The sequence below is a fragment of the Nerophis ophidion genome, linkage group LG20, assembly GCF_033978795.1.
Source record: "Nerophis ophidion isolate RoL-2023_Sa linkage group LG20, RoL_Noph_v1.0, whole genome shotgun sequence".
Lineage (NCBI taxonomy): Eukaryota > Metazoa > Chordata > Actinopteri > Syngnathiformes > Syngnathidae > Nerophis > Nerophis ophidion.
In genome coordinates, this window is record NC_084630.1 from 38,197,720 (window position 1) to 38,216,118 (window position 18,399).

At 44.7% G+C, this 18,399-nt stretch overlaps 2 long non-coding RNA genes across 2 annotated transcripts in view; both read right to left on the reverse strand.

The window, feature by feature from the left end:
• Positions 1-18,399, reverse strand: part of LOC133539116 (uncharacterized) — a 1,110,877-nt gene that overhangs the window by 992,003 nt on the left and 100,475 nt on the right. The window lies entirely within an intron of this gene.
• The window catches only part of LOC133539118 (uncharacterized), a 76,599-nt gene that overhangs the window by 43,169 nt on the left and 15,031 nt on the right, over positions 1-18,399 (reverse strand). The gene's annotated exons all lie outside the window — the stretch shown is intronic.

An 18,399-nucleotide genomic window follows, 5' to 3' on the forward strand; every position in this document is an offset into this window, starting at 1 on the left:
GTGTGATGGTATGAGGGTGTATTAGTGCCCAAGGCATGGGTAACTTACACATGTGTGATGGTATGAGGGTGTATTAGTGCCCAAGGCATGGGTAACTTACACATGTGTGATGGTATGGGGGTGTATTAGTGCCCAAGGCATGGGTAACTTACACATGTGTGATGGTATGGGGGTGTATTAGTGCCCAAGGAGTGGGTAACTTACACATGTGTGATGGTATGGGGGTGTATTAGTGCCCAAGGCATGGGTACTTACACATGTGTGATGGTATGGGGGTGTATTAGTGCCCAAGGCATGGGTAACTTACACATGTGTGATGGTATGGGGGTGTATTAGTGCCCAAGGCATGGGTAACTTACACATGTGTGATGGTATGGGGGTGTATTAGTGCCCAAGGCAGTGGGTAACTTACACATGTGTGATGGTATGGGGGTGTATTAGTGCCCAAGGCATGGGTAACTTACACATGTGTGATGGTATGGGGGTGTATTAGTGCCCAAGGCATGGGTAACTTACACATGTGTGATGGTATGGGGGTGTATTAGTGCCCAAGGCATGGGTAACTTACACATGTGTGATGGTATGGGGGTGTATTAGTGCCCAAGGCAGTGGGTAACTTACACATGTGTGATGGTATGGGGGTGTATTAGTGCCCAAGGCATGGGTAACTTACACATGTGTGATGGTATGGGGGTGTATTAGTGCCCAAGGCATGGGTAACTTACACATGTGTGATGGTATGGGGGTGTATTAGTGCCCAAGGCATGGGTAACTTACACATGTGTGATGGTATGGGGGTGTATTAGTGCCCAAGGCATGGGTAACTTACACATGTGTGATGGTATGGGGGTGTATTAGTGCCCAAGGAGTGGGTAACTTACACATGTGTGATGGTATGGGGGTGTATTAGTGCCCAAGGCATGGGTAACTTACACATGTGTGATGGTATGGGGGTGTATTAGTGCCCAAGGCATGGGTAACTTACACATGTGTGATGGTATGGGGGTGTATTAGTGCCCAAGGAGTGGGTAACTTACACATGTGTGATGGTATGGGGGTGTATTAGTGCCCAAGGCATGGGTAACTTACACATGTGTGATGGTATGGGGGTGTATTAGTGCCCAAGGAGTGGGTAACTTACACATGTGTGATGGTATGAGGGTGTATTAGTGCCCAAGGCATGGGTAACTTACACATGTGTGATGGTATGGGGGTGTATTAGTGCCCAAGGCATGGGTAACTTACACATGTGTGATGGTATGGGGGTGTATTAGTGCCCAAGGAGTGGGTAACTTACACATGTGTGATGGTATGGGGGTGTATTAGTGCCCAAGGCATGGGTAACTTACACATGTGTGATGGTATGAGGGTGTATTAGTGCCCAAGGCATGGGTAACTTACACATGTGTGATGGTATGAGGGTGTATTAGTGCCCAAGGAGTGGGTAACTTACACATGTGTGATGGTATGGGGGTGTATTAGTGCCCAAGGCATGGGTAACTTACACATGTGTGATGGTATGAGGGTGTATTAGTGCCCAAGGCATGGGTAACTTACACATGTGTGATGGTATGGGGGTGTATTAGTGCCCAAGGCATGGGTAACTTACACATGTGTGATGGTATGGGGGTGTATTAGTGCCCAAGGAGTGGGTAACTTACACATGTGTGATGGTATGGGGGTGTATTAGTGCCCAAGGCGTGGGTAACTTACACATGTGTGATGGTATGGGGGTGTATTAGTGCCCAAGGAGTGGGTAACTTACACATGTGTGATGGTATGGGGGTGTATTAGTGCCCAAGGCATGGGTAACTTACACATGTGTGATGGTATGGGGGTGTATTAGTGCCCAAGGCATGGGTAACTTACACATGTGTGATGGTATGGGGGTGTATTAGTGCCCAAGGAGTGGGTAACTTACACATGTGTGATGGTATGGGGGTGTATTAGTGCCCAAGGAGTGGGTAACTTAGACATGTGTGATGGTATGGGGGTGTATTAGTGCCCAAGGCATGGGTAACTTACACATGTGTGATGGTATGGGGGTGTATTAGTGCCCAAGGCATGGGTAACTTACACATGTGTGATGGTATGGGGGTGTATTAGTGCCCAAGGCATGGGTAACTTACACATGTGTGATGGTATGGGGGTGTATTAGTGCCCAAGGCATGGGTAACTTACACATGTGTGATGGTATGGGGGTGTATTAGTGCCCAAGGCATGGGTAACTTACACATGTGTGATGGTATGGGGGTGTATTAGTGCCCAAGGCATGGGTAACTTACACATGTGTGATGGTATGGGGGTGTATTAGTGCCCAAGGAGTGGGTAACTTACACATGTGTGATGGTATGGGGGTGTATTAGTGCCCAAGGCATGGGTAACTTACACATCTATGAAGGCACCAATAAAGCTGAAAGGTACATACAGGTTTTGGAGCAACATATGTTGCCATCTAAGCAACGTCTTTTTCATGGACGCCCCTGCTTATTTCAGCAAGACAATGCCAAGCCACGTGTTGCAACAGCGTGGCTTCATAGTAAAAGAGTGCAGGTACTAGACTGGCCTGCCTGTAGTCCAGACCTGTCTCCCATTGAAAATGTGTGGTACATAATGAAGCGTAAATTACCACAACAGAGACCCCGGACTGTTGAATAACTTAAGCTGTACATCAAGCAAGAATGGGAAAGAATTCCACTTTAAAAATGTTTCTCCTCAGTTCCTAAACGTTTACTGAGCGTTGTTAAAAGGAAAGGCCATGTAACACAGTGGTAAAAATGCCCATGTGAGAACTTTTTTGCAATGTGTTGCTGCCATTAAATTGTAAGTTATGATTATTTGCAAAAACATGAACATGAAATATATTGTATTTGCAGTCTATTCAATTGAATATAAGTTGAAAAGGATTTGCAAATCATTGTATTCTGTTTTTATTTAGGAGTTACACAAAGTGCCAACTTCACTGGTTTTGGGTATTGTATATCAATATTTTGTCCAGAACATCCATCCATCCATCATCTTCCGCTTATCCGAGGTCGGGTCGCGGGGGCAACAGCCTAAGCAGGGAAACCCAGACTTCCCTCTCCCCAGCCACTTCGTCTAGCTCTTCCCGGGGGATCCCGAGGCGTTCCCAGGCCAGCCGGGAGACATAGTCTTCCCAACGTGTCCTGGGTATTTCCCGTGGCCTCCTACCGGTTGGACGTGCCCTAAACACCTCCCTAGGGAGGCGTTCGGGTGGCATCCTGACCAGATGCCCGAACCACCTCATCTGGCTCCTCTCCATGTGGAGGAGCAGCGGCTTTACTTTGAGTTCCTCCCGGATGGCAGAGCTTCTCACCCTATCTCTAAGGGAGAGACCCAAACTCATTTGGGCCGCTTGTACCCGTGATCTTATCCTTTCGGTCATGACCCAAAGCTCATGACCATAGGTGAGGATGGGAACGTAGATCGACCGGTAAATTGAGAGCTTTGCCTTCCGGATCGGTACAACGTCCGCATTACTGAAGACGCCGCACCGATCCGCCTGTCGATCTCACCATCCACTCTTCCCTCACTCGTGAACAAGACTCCTAGGTACTTGAACTCCTCCACTTGGGGCAGGGTCTCCTCCCCAACCCGGAGATGGCATTCCACCCTTTTCCGGGCGAGAACCATGCACTCGGACTTGGAGGTGCTGATTCTCATTCTGGTCGCTTCACACTCGGCTGCGAACCGATCCAGCGAGAGCTGAAGATCCCGGTCAGATGAAGCCATCAGGACCACATCATCTGCAAAAAGCAGAGACCTGTCCAGAACAGATAAATTGGATTGATATGATTTCTTACTGGATACATTTTGGTCAGACCTCTTCAGAGGGATTACAAACAGCAGTGGTTCTCAAACGCGTACACCTGGGGGTACTTGAAGGTATGCCATGGGGTACGTGAGTGTCAGACCTGGACTTGGATTCGGTTGACTCCTTCGACGCAGAGGGATTACAGGACGAGCCAGGCGAGAATTCAGGTACATAATGTTTTAATTATACTCAAAATACAAAAAGGCAAAACAAAAAGCACGCTCGATGGCGGATTATAATCAATGCTAAAACCTGCTACCGTCCCCCCTAAATCTGAAAACCTGGTACGGAGAAGATCCCGCCTGTTCCCTGTGTCAAGTACCTGCATCTCTAAGACATATCCTATCAGGGTGTACTATAAGTCTCACCTAAGGACGCTACACTTGGCGGCATAACCAAGTACTTAGAGAGCTTGCAAAAACACTGGAACATAGGCGAACCACCACAAACAATCTCCCACAAAAACCAGCAGGAAAGGTCCATTTCACACATTTTGTACCAGCTGGCCAACATCAAAAGTGTCAAACGACACCAAATAATGCAAGCATCCTGCAGTCGGCTCGGGATTGGAAATTGGAAGTAGACCTTGATAAAAAGCTTGTGTTTCCCCCAGAAATAATGGCTACAACACTCCGGCCAGACATGGTCCTGTGGTCTCCATCAGCAAAGCTGGCTTATGTCGTGGAGCTGACAGTACCATGGGAAGAAGGGGTTGAAGAGGCTTATGAGAGGAAGAGAAACAAATATTCTGACCTGGCAGCTGAAGCATCCCAGAACGGCTGGAAGACCAACATTTTCCAGTAGAGGTGGGATGCAGGGGATTTATTGCCACATCTACCATCAGTCTGTTGAGGAAAATGGGGTTGAAAGGACGCTCCCTCCAACAGACTATCAAGTCCATGTCAAATGCTGCCGAAAAAGCCAGCAACTGATTCCTAGAGCTCAAAAAAAGTCTGCGGGCTATAGAGCGTTTTCCGTTCGGGCTCCAGTACTCTGGAATGCCCTCCCGGTAACAGTTCGAGATGCTACCTCAGTAGAAGCATTTAAGTCTCATCTTAAAACTCATCTGTATACTCGAGCCTTTAAATAGACCTCCTTTTTAGACCAGTTGATCTGCCGCTTCTTTTCTTTCTCCTATGTCCCCCCCTCCCTTGTGGAGGGGGTCCGGTCCGATGACCATGGATGAAGCACTGAATGTCCAGAGTCGAGACCCAGGATGGACCGCTCGTCGTGACCCAGGATGGACCGCTCGCCTGTATCGGTTGGGGACATCTCTACGCTGCTGATCCGCTTGAGATGGTTTCCTGTGGACGGGACTCTCACTGCTGTCTTGGAGCCACTATGGATTGAACTTTCACAGTATCATGTTAGACCCGCTCGACATCCATTGCTTTCGGTCCCCTAGAGGGGGGGGGTTGCCCACATCTGAGGTCCTCTCCAAGGTTTCTCATAGTCAGCATTGTCGCTGGCGTCCCACTGAATGTGAATTCTCCCTGCCCACTGGGTGTGAGTTTTCCTTGCCCTTTTGTGGGTTCAACCGAGGATGTTGTAGTCGTAATGATTTGTGCAGTCCTTTGAGACATTTGTGATTTGGGGCTATATAAATAAACATTGATTGATTGATTGAGCAACTGGCTCTGGATTAAGCGCAAGGACCCCAACTGGGCAGTAAGATAAGAGACAATGGTATGCGGTCAGGCTTAGGCCTGACTCAGGGAAAAGGACGACCCTGCCATGCATGGTCCAACAGGATGTGGAGGGTATGGCATGGAGGGGGGTGTACCTGGGACGCTAGGCACACCGTTGAGCCCTCTGGAGACGTCGTGGGCTGCAAATCAACGAAACGTCGATGAAGCAGGGTGCCCACCTGAAGACCCCAATGACATACATACCCTCCTTTTCACCACTCCACACCGACTGCTACCGTCAAGACTGTTTCCTACTTACCGAAGGGATTGAAACATCTAGTTCTATCTGCTTTACAGAACAAAAACAGCACATTGGCAATACAATCTACAAAACAAACAAACGATACTATCAAAGGCACATGGCAAACCAAAAACTGGCACTGAGGCACATAAACAAAGTCTTACATGGCGTGGTCAAACAAACAGCGTGGCAAAGCAAGGAAAGGTAGGTGCGTGGTCATGAGTATTCAACACAGTCCAGTAGGTAAAGAAGCCAGGCCGAGGAAAGGAAAACAAATGACTTAAATACTGCTGTGGTAATTAGAACCAGGTGTGAGAGGCTGAGGATCGGGGCGTGACTATGGGGACCAGGTGGAAACTAATGGGTTGGCATGGAAACAAACAAAACCAGGAAGTGCAAAACGTGACTGAATGTCCGAAATCAAAACATAACATGACAAAACAAAACATGATCCATAGGTGTGACAGTGTGATTTTTTTTAAATATTCTAAAAATAGCAACAATTCAAAAATCCTTTATAAAGATACTTATTGAATAATACTTCAACAAAATATGAATGTAAGTTCATAAACTGTGAAAATAAATGAAGCAATGTAATATTCAGTGTAGACAGCTAGATTTTTTGTGGACATGTTCCATAAATATTGTTTATGTTTAAAATATTCTTCTTTTGTGAAGAAATGTTTAGAAGTAAGTTGATGAATCCAGATGGATCTCTATTACAATCCCCAAAGAGGGAATTTTAAGTTGATGAGTACTTATAGAAATCTTTATTTATGATCTAATCACTTGTTTATTTCTAAGTTTTCAGCTATTTTTATATCTTTTTTTCCAAATATTTCAAGAAAGACCACTACAAATGAGCAATATTTTGCACTGTTATACAATTTAACAAATCAGAAACTGATGACATAGTGCTGTATTTTACTTCTTTATCTCTTTTTTGCAACCAAAAATGCTTTGCTCTGATTAGGGGGTACTTGAATTAAAAAAATGTATTTTCAATTGAATATAAGTTGAAAAGGATTTGTAAATCATTGTACTCTGCTTTTATTTAGGAATTACACAATGCGGCAACTTCACTGGATTTGGGATTTCAATCAATCAATCAATGTTTACTTATATAGCCCTAAATCACTAGTGTCTCAAAGGGCTGCACAAACCACCACGACATCCTCGGTAGGCCCACATAAGGGCAAGGAAAACTCACACCCAGTGGGACGTCGGTGACAATGATGACTATGAGAACCTTGGAGAGGAGGAAAGCAATGGATGTCGAGCGGGTCTAACATGATACTGTGAAAGTTCAATCCACAATGGATCCAACACAGTCGCGAGAGTCCAGTCCAAAGCGGATCCAACACAGCAGCGAGAGTCCCTTTCACAGCGGAGCCAGCAGGAAACCATCCCAAGCGGAGGCGGATCAGCAGCGCAGAGATGTCCCCAGCCGATACACAGGCAAGCAGTACATGGCCACCGGATCGGACCGGACCCCCTCCACAAGGGAGAGTGGGACATAGAAGAAAAAGAAAAGAAACGGCAGATCAACTGGTCTAAAAAGGGAGTCTATTGAAAGGCTAGAGTATACAAATGAGTTTTAAGGTGAGACTTAAATGCTTCTACTGAGGTGGCATCTCGAACTGTTACCGGGAGGGCATTCCAGAGTACTGGAGCCCGAACGGAAAACGCTCTATAGCCCGCAGACTTTTTTTGGGCTTTGGGAATCATTAATAAGCCGGAGTCTTTTGAAGGCAGATTTCTTGCCGGGACATATGGTACAATACAATCGGCAAGATAGGCTGGAGCTAGACCGTGTAGTATTTTATATGTAAGTAGTAAAACCTTAAAGTCACATCTTAAGTGCACAGGAAGCCAGTGCAGGTGAGCCAGTATAGGTATATATGTATGTATATATGTATATAAAGGTATATACAGTATAGGTATATATGTATATAAAGGTATATACAGTATAGGTATATATGTATGTATATATGTATATAAAGGTATATACAGTATAGGTACATATGTATGTATATATGTATATAAAGGTATATACAGTATAGGTATATATGTATGTATATATGTATATAAAGGTATATACAGTACAGGCGTAATATGATCAAACTTTCTTGTTCTTGTCAAAAGTCTAGCAGCCGCATTTTGTACCAACTGTAATCTTTTAATGCTAGACATGGGGAGACCCGAAAATAATACGTTACAGTAATCGAGACGAGACGTAACAAACGCATGGATAATGATCTCGGCGTCTTTAGTGGACAAAATGGAGCGATTACTAACCAAAGCTGTCCAGTACTGTATCGTTGTGTACTGTATTCTGGCCGTTGAGTCAGGACTCACTGGTGGTCCGAGAGATAGCATGTGTGTGGGATTTGAAAGGAACCGCTTCTGGCCATCTTGCATCGTGGTTCCTTTCTAACGCAGTGAAAACAAATCAAAAACCTGACCTGCCGGCGATGAGAAGAGAACTGCGGCGGCCTTCACCTCCCAACTGTCTGGAGAGCAGACACCACACACACCATTAATTACTTCTATTAGGAAATAACGTCCCTGCTTTGCTTGAGCAGCCCCCCCCCCCGTCACCTGTCAGCGTCTGGAGGTTATCTGCCAAGTTGATGAACAGAGAGATTGGCTAGGAAACACAAGGTGGGACGGTATGGCAATATGTTACAGTACGCCAAGAGCTGGGCTCATCAGGAAAGAGAGAGGACGAGTGGCTTTGTTCCAAATGTCACCGTTGCATATTTATGGCCACTCTGGAGTGGCTCCTCACATAAGCCCCATTCACCATCCATCAAACACACACACACTACAACCTCACTCTTGACAACTTGCTGGCACATGGACAAAAGTAGACACGAGGGGGCGGGGGTGTCATTTAGTCCACGCTGAAGCAACATTTTGTCACAAAATCTTGGCTTTAAGATGCCGCACAGTAAATAATTCTGCATGATGCAATACACCAGTGCAAATATATACACCTGCAAAAGTTAAAGCTGCTGTTTTAAGTAGAAATACCGTATTTCCTTGAATTGCCGCCGGGGCGCTAATTAATTCAAAACCTCTTCTCACTCCGGCGCTTATCAATCAATGTTTATCAATCAATGTTTACTTATATAGCCCTAAATCACTAGTGTCTCAAAGGGCTGCACAAACCACTACGACATCCTCGGTAGGCCCACATAAGGGCAAGGAAAACTCACACCCAGTGGGACGTATGTGACAATGATGACTATGAGAACATGATACTGTGATACTGATGATACTGATGACTATGAGAACATATGAGAACATGATACTGTGAAAGATCAATCCACAATGGATCCAACACAGCAGCGAGAGTCCCGTTCACAGCGGAGCCAGCAGGAAACCATCCCAAGCGGAGGCTGATCAGCAGCGCAGAGATGTCCCCAGCCGATACACAGGCAAGCAGTACATGGCCACCGGATCAAAAGGCATGCGGTAAATTTAGGCCAGCGCTTATAAATTTGAGTGTGATGTAAGGATACCATCATGAAAAGCACATTTAATAAAAAAAAACGTTATTATGGACTTACCTTTACTTATAAATGAAGTCCATGCGCAGCTCCTTCTGATCAAAAGCATCGATAACTTGTTAAAGAAGTCTTCCTTATCTTTCTTCAGTTGTAAAAGTCTCTGTGTCTCGATGGAGATCTTCCTTTATTACCTCCTGCTTGGATTGAAAGTCCAGTTTAGAAAACAGTTTTATTTTACATATGTAATCCTCCATGTTAAAACTGCAAGTGAGAGGAAAAAAATAAAGGATCGCTGCTCACTCTTGCTGCTTGTTGTCACTTCTTCTGCAGCCGAGTAGTCGCAAGAAGGATCACTAGCGCCCTCTACCACCAGGAGGCGGGAGTCATTTAATGACTCATATTTGACACACGCAGCTACGGTATATTATTAAAACATAGCTGCTTACTGTTCTTTTTAGCATATTCAATAGCTTGGACCTTAAATCCTACTGAATAGCTCTTAATCTTCTTCCCTTTATGCCATTTCAAATGATTGAAATCAGCCTCCTCCATTTTGAAAATGATGACAGGTGAAGTGTCACTCGTGACGTGACGCGTTTGACCCGGAGGAAATTCTAGACATGCGCTAATAAAAATTGTATTTTGCGAAACGAGTTTGACCCGGCGTTAATCCTGAGTCGGCGGTAATGCTAAGCATGCGCTAATTATTTTGCGAAACGGGTTTAAACCGGCAGTAATTCTAGGCAGGCGCATACTATATACCCGGCGGCAATTCAAGGAAATACGGTAATACATTTTTGCCAGAAAAGCATAATGCGTCATTTCACTTTTGCATCAGAACCTCGATTTACCAACACCTTTATTTGCGACCTTTTTGTTTTCCGAACCTTTAGAGCGTTGCAAATGTGCGAACCATGTCTCTGTGTACGAGTTTTGATGACATCACTTTCTATGGTTGTGCGGTAGGCCAGTACTAGTATAGTATTGCGGAACTATCCATCCATCCATCATCTTCCGCTTATCTGAGGTCTGGTCGCGGGGGCAGCAGCCTAAGCAGAGAAGCCCAGACTTCACACTCCCCAGCCACTTCGTCTAGCTCTTCCCGGGGGATCCTGAGGCGTTCCCAGGCCAGCCAGGAGACATAGTTTACCCAACATGTCCTGGGTCTTCCCTGTGGCCTCCTACCGGTTGGACGTGCCCTAAACACAGTGATGTGCGGTGAACTAAACATCAGGTTGGGCATACATACTTTTTTTTTTTTTTTACTTAAAATTCATATGTGCAGCTCTTGTCATTGTTGATTTAGGTTGCACATTAGAGTTACAGAGAAAAAAGGGAGTTATTCGCTTTCATAAAAACGTTATCATAATGATATTATGATATGATGAATGGGTCCAAAAGCTATTTGATAAAATTGTTATCAAATACTTTTTGGTCCCATTGGCTTTTAACAAAAGCCAATGGGACATGTAGCTTCCGAAGCACTCCGCCGAAGGACCGAGCGACAATACAAAACCGTGGTGCACTGAACCCCAGCGCTGATTCTCCGACCGAGAGTCGCTGGGCGAATCGGACGTGTAACACGTTAGTCGTGATGTTAGCCCGTTCGGCGCTAATTGTGCTACTGTAACTTTAAACTCCCAAGGCGACACTTGTGAGTGTTGATGACACAGCTTTGCAACAATTGGTATTCTATTTTCAAGCATGTTTTACTTAATATAGGTCATCAAATCTCAGCAACAAGCTGTAATATCTTACAGACATAATTTAGGACCAAAACCCTTAAAACAAGTTAAACACTAACATAAAATCTGCTTAGTGAGAAGAATTCTCTTTTCGGACAGAAAATAAGCAAATATCACCCTTATTTGAGATATTTCATTTTACTTAGATTTCAGTTTTTGCAGTGCGGACAGAGACAATTTTTGTTATTTGGGTCCAAAATGGCTCTTTTAACGTTCTGGGTTGCCTACCCCTGCGTTAGTGGAAAAGCGGAAAATGAGTGAAAGCGACAGAAACGTTGCCATGGAGACGAGGGTTTTCTTACGTGCCTGGCTGGAGTTGCACCGCGACACCTGTCCGTCAGTAATAACAGTCCCCGATAACCTGGACCAATTCAAACCATTATTTGTTTTTGTTTTATTGTTTAATTTGCATTACCTGACATTACTTAATTCTCATGTATATTTTGATCCTTATTTTGCTTTCAAAATAAAAATGAAGACATTTCAAAATATATTTTTTAAGAAATTTTTTCTTGCGGCCCAGCTTCACCCAGACTCTGCATCCAGTGGCCCCCAGGGAAATAGAGTTTGAGAGCCCTGCTTTACAGTCATATCCAACAATTGCCACAACAACTTTTTATCCATCCATCCATTTCTACCGCTTATTCCCTTTTGGGGTCGCGGGGGGCGCTGGCGCCTATCTCAGCTACAATCGGGCGGAAGGCGGGGTACACCCGGGACAAGTCGCCACCTCATCGCAGGGCCAACACAGATAGACAGACAACATTCACACACTAGGGACCATTTAGTGTTGCCAATCAACCTATCCCCAGGTGCATGTCTTTGGAGGTGGGAGGGGCCTATCCCCAGGTGCATGTCTTTGGAGGTGGGAGGGACCTATCCCCAGGTGCATGTCTTTGGAGGTGGGAGGGGCCTATCCCCAGGTGCATGTCTTTGGAGGTGGGAGGGACCTATCCCCAGGTGCATGTCTTTGGAGGTGGGAGGGGCCTATCCCCAGGTGCATGTCTTTGGAGGTGGGAGGGGCCTATTCCCAGGTGCATGTCTTTGGAGGTGGGAGGGGCCTATCCCCAGGTGCATGTCTTTGGAGGTGGGAGGGGCCTATCCCCAGGTGCATGTCTTTGGAGGTGGGAGGGGCCTATCCCCAGGTGCATGTCTTTGGAGGTGGGAGGGGCCTATCCCCAGGTGCATGTCTTTGGAGGTGGGAGGGGCGTATCCCCAGGTGCATGTCTTTGGAGGTGGGAGGGGCCTATCCCCAGGTGCATGTCTTTGGAGGTGGGAGGGGCCTATTCCCAGGTGCATGTCTTTGGAGGTGGGAGGGGCCTATCCCCAGGTGCATGTCTTTGGAGGTGGGAGGGGCCTATCCCCAGGTGCATGTCTTTGGAGGTGGGAGGGGCCTATCCCCAGGTGCATGTCTTTGGAGGTGGGAGGGGCCTATCCCCAGGTGCATGTCTTTGGAGGTGGGAGGAAGCCGGAGTACCCGGAGGGAACCCACGCATTCACGGGGAGAACATGCAAACTCCACACAGAAAGATCCCGAGCCTGGATTTGAACCCAGGACTGCAGGACCTTCGTATTGTGAGGCAGATGCACTAACCCCTCTGCCACCGTGAAGCCCAACAACTTTTTAATGTCGATATTTTTCATTTTGATTTCTGCTGGTGGTGTGCCTTCGGATTTTTTTAACACAAAAAATGTGCCTCGGCTCCAAAAAGGTTGAAAAACACTGGCCTACAGGACGGCAGCGGCACATAGCGACATGTTTTTGGATTAACGAGCCTCAATGGATGTGTTTTTTTTTTTAATACAATACGGTATTCAAAACCTCAGAATGATCTTTATCATTTAAGTGCACAGCATTACTCTATCAGCAGCTGTGATATACAATCAGTCAAACCTCACTGATGTATTCAAGAAAGCTGCAGCAAGACAGATGGGGGGATGATGCTCGAAAGAAAAGAACAAGCTCCACCGAGTGCACAGTAAGGAAAAACCTCAGGAGAGCTGTTCCCGAGCCGAGTGCCGCAGAGGACCGCCAGCCTGGCTGTCTGCTGGCACAGCTCCTTGGGGAGAGAACATAGCTCCAGGGTGGTAGCTGAGCCGAGATGGGCCCCTGCACGAGCTGACCCCAGGGGGCGGCGAGTAGACAGAATTGGCTGTCTGAATGAACTTCACTATTGAGGTTTGCTGGGGGATGCTGGGGGACAAGACCAGCTCGCAATGAAGAGGATTCGGCTTCATATTTTAGTGACACTTCCCCACCAGAGGGGCCTGAGATGAACTTGCTGTCAGCTGTCAAAGCTGAGCCGTTAAATAGAAGTCTGTGCCATTCATCACTGGCATGGCTGGAATCAGGAGCAAGCGTCAAGGCAGGGTCACAAGTGGCGACAGAGCACAGCGTTGTGGTTGTTTGACCTTCATTATCTGATTTAACAAAATATGAAACTAATCTTTAAACCTGAGATTTAGCCACCGCCCCTGGGACCTCATGTATGATGAGTTTCCAACTAAAAATTGGCGTTTACTAGGGTTGTACGGAATACCGGTACTGGTACAGTACCTCGATACTAACGAATCATATCTATTTGTCAGAGTGTCGACAAAAAAACGTTAGCAGAAACATTTCTTGACACTATTTCTACAGCCTGTGTAATGTATTAAACGTAAGCCTGTTGTCATTGGTCTTGCTAATCAAACAAGAAACTTAAAGAGACTCTGATTTACCATTATCCAATCCAATCCAATCCAATCCAATCCACTTTATTTATATAGCACATTTAAACAACAATAACGTTTCCAAAGTGCTGCACAGCCATCTTAAAAACAATTGTAAAAAATAAAAAAATAAAAAAAAATAAAAAATAAAATATATATATATATATTATGCTCCACCAATGACTGAATAAAAACAAAAAATAAATAAATATAAAACCAATAAAAACAATATAAAAACAAATCCATCCATTTTCTACCGCTTATTCCCTTTTTTGGGGTCGCGGGGGGCGCTGGCGCCTATCTCAGCTACAATCGGGCGGAAGGCGGGGTACACCCTGGACAAGTCGCCACCTCATCGCAGGGCCAACACAGATAGACAGACAACATTCACACACTAGGGCCCATTTAGTGTTGCCAATCAACCTATCCCCAGGTGCATGTCTTTGGAGGTGGGAGGAAGCCGGAGTACCCGGAGGGAACCCACGCATTCACGGGGAGAACATGCAAACTCCACACAGAAAGATCCCGAGCCTGGATTCGAACCCAGGACTGCAGGACCTTCGTATTGTGAGGCAGACGCACTAACCCCTCTGCCACCGTGAAGCCCTAAAAAAACAAAAAAACAAAACAAAAAAAAAATATGATTAAAAACTATTTTAAAGGGTAAAATCAATTAAAACAGTAAAATAGAAATCAAAGTGTATAAAAAACACAGAGGACAACAGAGGACAGAGGACCACACAACTCACGTAGTGTTAAAAGCCAAAGAATAAAAGTGGGTCTTAAGATGAGACTTAAAACACTCCACTGTGGAAGCAGTTTGAACATGGAGCGGCAGAGTGTTCCAGAGCTTAGGGCCGACCACAGAGAAGGTCCTGTCTCCCCTGGTCTTAAGTCTGGTCTTGGGCACCACGAGCTGGAACTGGCTCTCGGACCTCAGAGCGCGCGCAGGAATGTAAATTTGGATAAGGTCCGAGATATATTGAGGTGCCAGTCCATGTAAAGATTTAAAAACAAACAGCGATGTTTTAAAATCGATTCTAAAATTAACAGGGAGCCAGTGCAAACTCTGAAGAATTGAAGGCCTACTGAAAGCCACTACTAGCGACCACGCAGTCTGATAGTTTATATATCAATGATGAAATATTAACATTGCAACACATGCCAATACGGCCGGGTTAGTTTTAATTTCCCCTAGGGGATTAATAAAGTATGTCTGATTCTGATTTACTAATTTGCAATTTAAAATTTTGCACCGAAGGATCCTGCTGAAACGTTGCGGTATGATGACACGCGCGTGTGACGTCACGCATTGTAGAGGACATTTTGTTTCAACACCGTTCACAGCTATAAGTCGTCTGTTTTCATCGCATAATTCCACAGTATTCTGGACAGCTGTGTTGCTGAATTTTTTGTAATTTGTTCAATTAATAATGGAGACGTCAAAAAAGAAAGCTGTAGGTGGGAAGCGGTGTATTGCGGCCGGCTTTAGCAACACAAACACAGCCAGTGTTTCATTGTTTACATTCCCGAAAGATGACTATGAAGCTTTACTATGGAACAGAGCGGTCAAGCAAACACGGTTGGATTGGACCACACACACAATGTACAGTGTATTATGCAGCGATCATTTCGAAAGATCGTGTTTCGAAGAGGGTCCCTTGCGAAGGGCAGAGATGGGCATCGCCACCACTCGTCGACTGGTGCTGAAGAAAGGTGCATGGGCGACCTTCAGGTTGTACAGGTACCACCCTATAATCTCACTAAAACACTAGTAACACAATAAGCAGATAAGGGATTTTCCAGAATTATCCTAGTAAATTTGTCTAATAACATCAGAATGGCTAGCACTGTATAGTCTTTTTTTTTCTAGTCCTTCACTGTCACTTTCCTCATCCAAAAATCTTTCATCCTCGCTCAAATTAATGGGGAAATCGTTGCTTTCTCGGTCCGAATCGCTCTCGCTGCTGGTGGCCATGATTGTAAACAATGTTCAGATGTGAGGAGCTCCACAACCCGTGACGTCACGCGCACATCGTCTGCTACTTCCGGTACAAGCAAGGCTTTTTTATTAGCAGCCAAAAGTTGCAAACTTTATCGTGGATGTTCTCTACTAAATCCTTTCAGCAAAAATATGGCAATACCACGAAATGATCAAGTATGACACATAGAATGGACCTGCTATCCCCGTTTGAATAAGAACATCTCATTTCAGTAGGCCTTTAAAGGCCTACTGAAAGCCACTACTAGCCACCACGCAGTCTGATAGTTTATATATCAATGATGAAATATTAACATTGCAACACATGCCAATACGGCCGCTTTAGTTTACTAAATTGCAATTTTAAATTTCCCGGGAGTTTCTTCTTGAAAACATTGCGTAATGATGACGTATACGTGTGACGTCACGGACTGTTAGGAAGTATGAGCGCTGCACACACACACACAGCTAAAAGTCGTCTGCTTTAACAGCATAATTACACAGTATTTTGGACATCTGTGTTGCTGAATCTTTTGCAATTTGTTCAATTAATAATGGAGAAGTCAAAGTAGAAAGATGGAGTTAGGAAACTTTAGCCTTTAGACACACAAAAACACGGTGATTCCTTATTTAAAATTCTTGGAGGTGAAACTTTACTATGGATCAGAGCGGTCAAGCCAACATGGATCCCGACCGAATGTCAACCAGCAGGTTTCGGTAAGAAAATTGTGGTAAAAAGTCGCTTCTTACCGGAGATCAGCTGAGCTTGTGCCACCCGTACAGCTGCCGTCGACTTCCCCGAGACACTGCGCGTCAAGACACCCGTGGACACACCCCTCCGACTATCAGGTACTATTAAACTCACTAAAACACTAGCAACACAATAGAAAGATAAGGGATTTCCCAGAATTATCCTAGTAAATGTGTCTAAAAACATCTGAATCCGTCCCAATGCAATCGCGTTTTTTTTTTTACTTGTTTTCTTTTTTTTTTCTAGTCCGTCGCTATCAATATCCTCAAACACAAATCTTTCATCCTCGCTCAAATTAATGGGGAAATTGTCGTTTTCTCGGTCCGAATAGCTCATTTTGTTGGAGGCTCCCATTAAAAACAATGTGAACATGTGAGGAGCCATCACACTTGTGACGTCATCGTCTGCTACTTCCGGTACAGGCAGGGCTTTTCTGTTAGCACCAAAAGTTGCAAACTTTATCGTGGATGTTCTCTACTAAATCCTTTCAGCAAAAATATGGCAATATGGCAAAATGATCAAGTATGACACATAGAATGGACCTGCTATCCCCGTTTAAATAAGAACATCTCATTTCAGTAGGCCTTTAAGAGGCCGGTCATTGGTTTACATGAAAGTTACGTTCCTACGACGTATTTGGAGTTTTAGTCTAAGTCATAACTAGTCCTCTGTGATATTATCATATATATCTCCATGCAACATTAAAATGTCAATATATATACACGATATCATTCTCTACGGTTTATATCGTAATTCTAACGTCTTGGCTGTCACCTGAAAAAGCCTGACAGCGCTGATGCGTACAATGTATTGGAGACGGACGGAGACCAGAATGGAAGCTAAACCAACAAAACCTAAAGAGGGGTTGGTGCCAAAAAGTGGTATGACGGACTCCATCGTTTGGATTTGAAAAGTCAGACAGGAACGAAACACTAACGGGTCATTTTTGGCAGTATCTGTATTCATGTGGACATGGCCTAAATTTGTAAGAAAATCATGGGAGTGTGTTATAATCCCAAAACGTCGTAACCTGGTCTGTTATTACCGGATACGTGGCAAACTGATTTGTCGTTTACTGATACGTCGTTACCTGATAAGTTTTTACCTGGTACATTGTAACCTGACAAGTCGTAACCCGGTAGGTCATAACCTGATAAGATGTATCCTTATTAGTTGTAACCTGATTTGTTCTCATAACAAGATGAATCGTCGTAGTCTGATACGTTGTCATAATCTGCTACGTAGTCGTAACCTGGTACGTAGTCGTAACCTGGTACGTAGTCGTGAACTGTTATGTTATGACCTTGTATGTCGTAACCTAGTATGTTGTAACCGGATTTGTCGTTATCTGGTATAGTGTAACCTGATAAGTCATAACCTTATACATCGTAACCTGATATGTCGTAACCTTTTACGTCGTAACCTTATACGTCGTAACCTGATGCTTCATAACCTGATGCGTCGTAAACTGATACGTCGTAAACTGATACGTCGTAAACTGATACGTCGTAAACTGATACGTCGTAAACTGATACGTCGTTAACTGATACGTCGTAAACTGATACGTCGTTAACTGATACGTCGTAAACTGATACGTCGTTAACTGATACGTCGTTAACTGATACGTCGTTAACTGATACGTCGTTAACTGATACATCGTTAACTGATACGTCGCTAATTGATACGTTGTAAACTGATACGTTGTGAACTGATACGTCATGAACTGATACGTCGTGAACTGACATCTCTTGAACCGATTTGTCGTAAACTGATATGTCATAACTCGATATGTAGGAAACCGAAGACCTCCTTGTAAAATCTATTTCCTGAACAGTTTGAAACAGCAAATTACATCAAACATTTTCCAACTTTTATATTTCGGAGGTTATACGTAAAATAAAAAAATCAGTGATCAGTCATTGGCAAGAAGT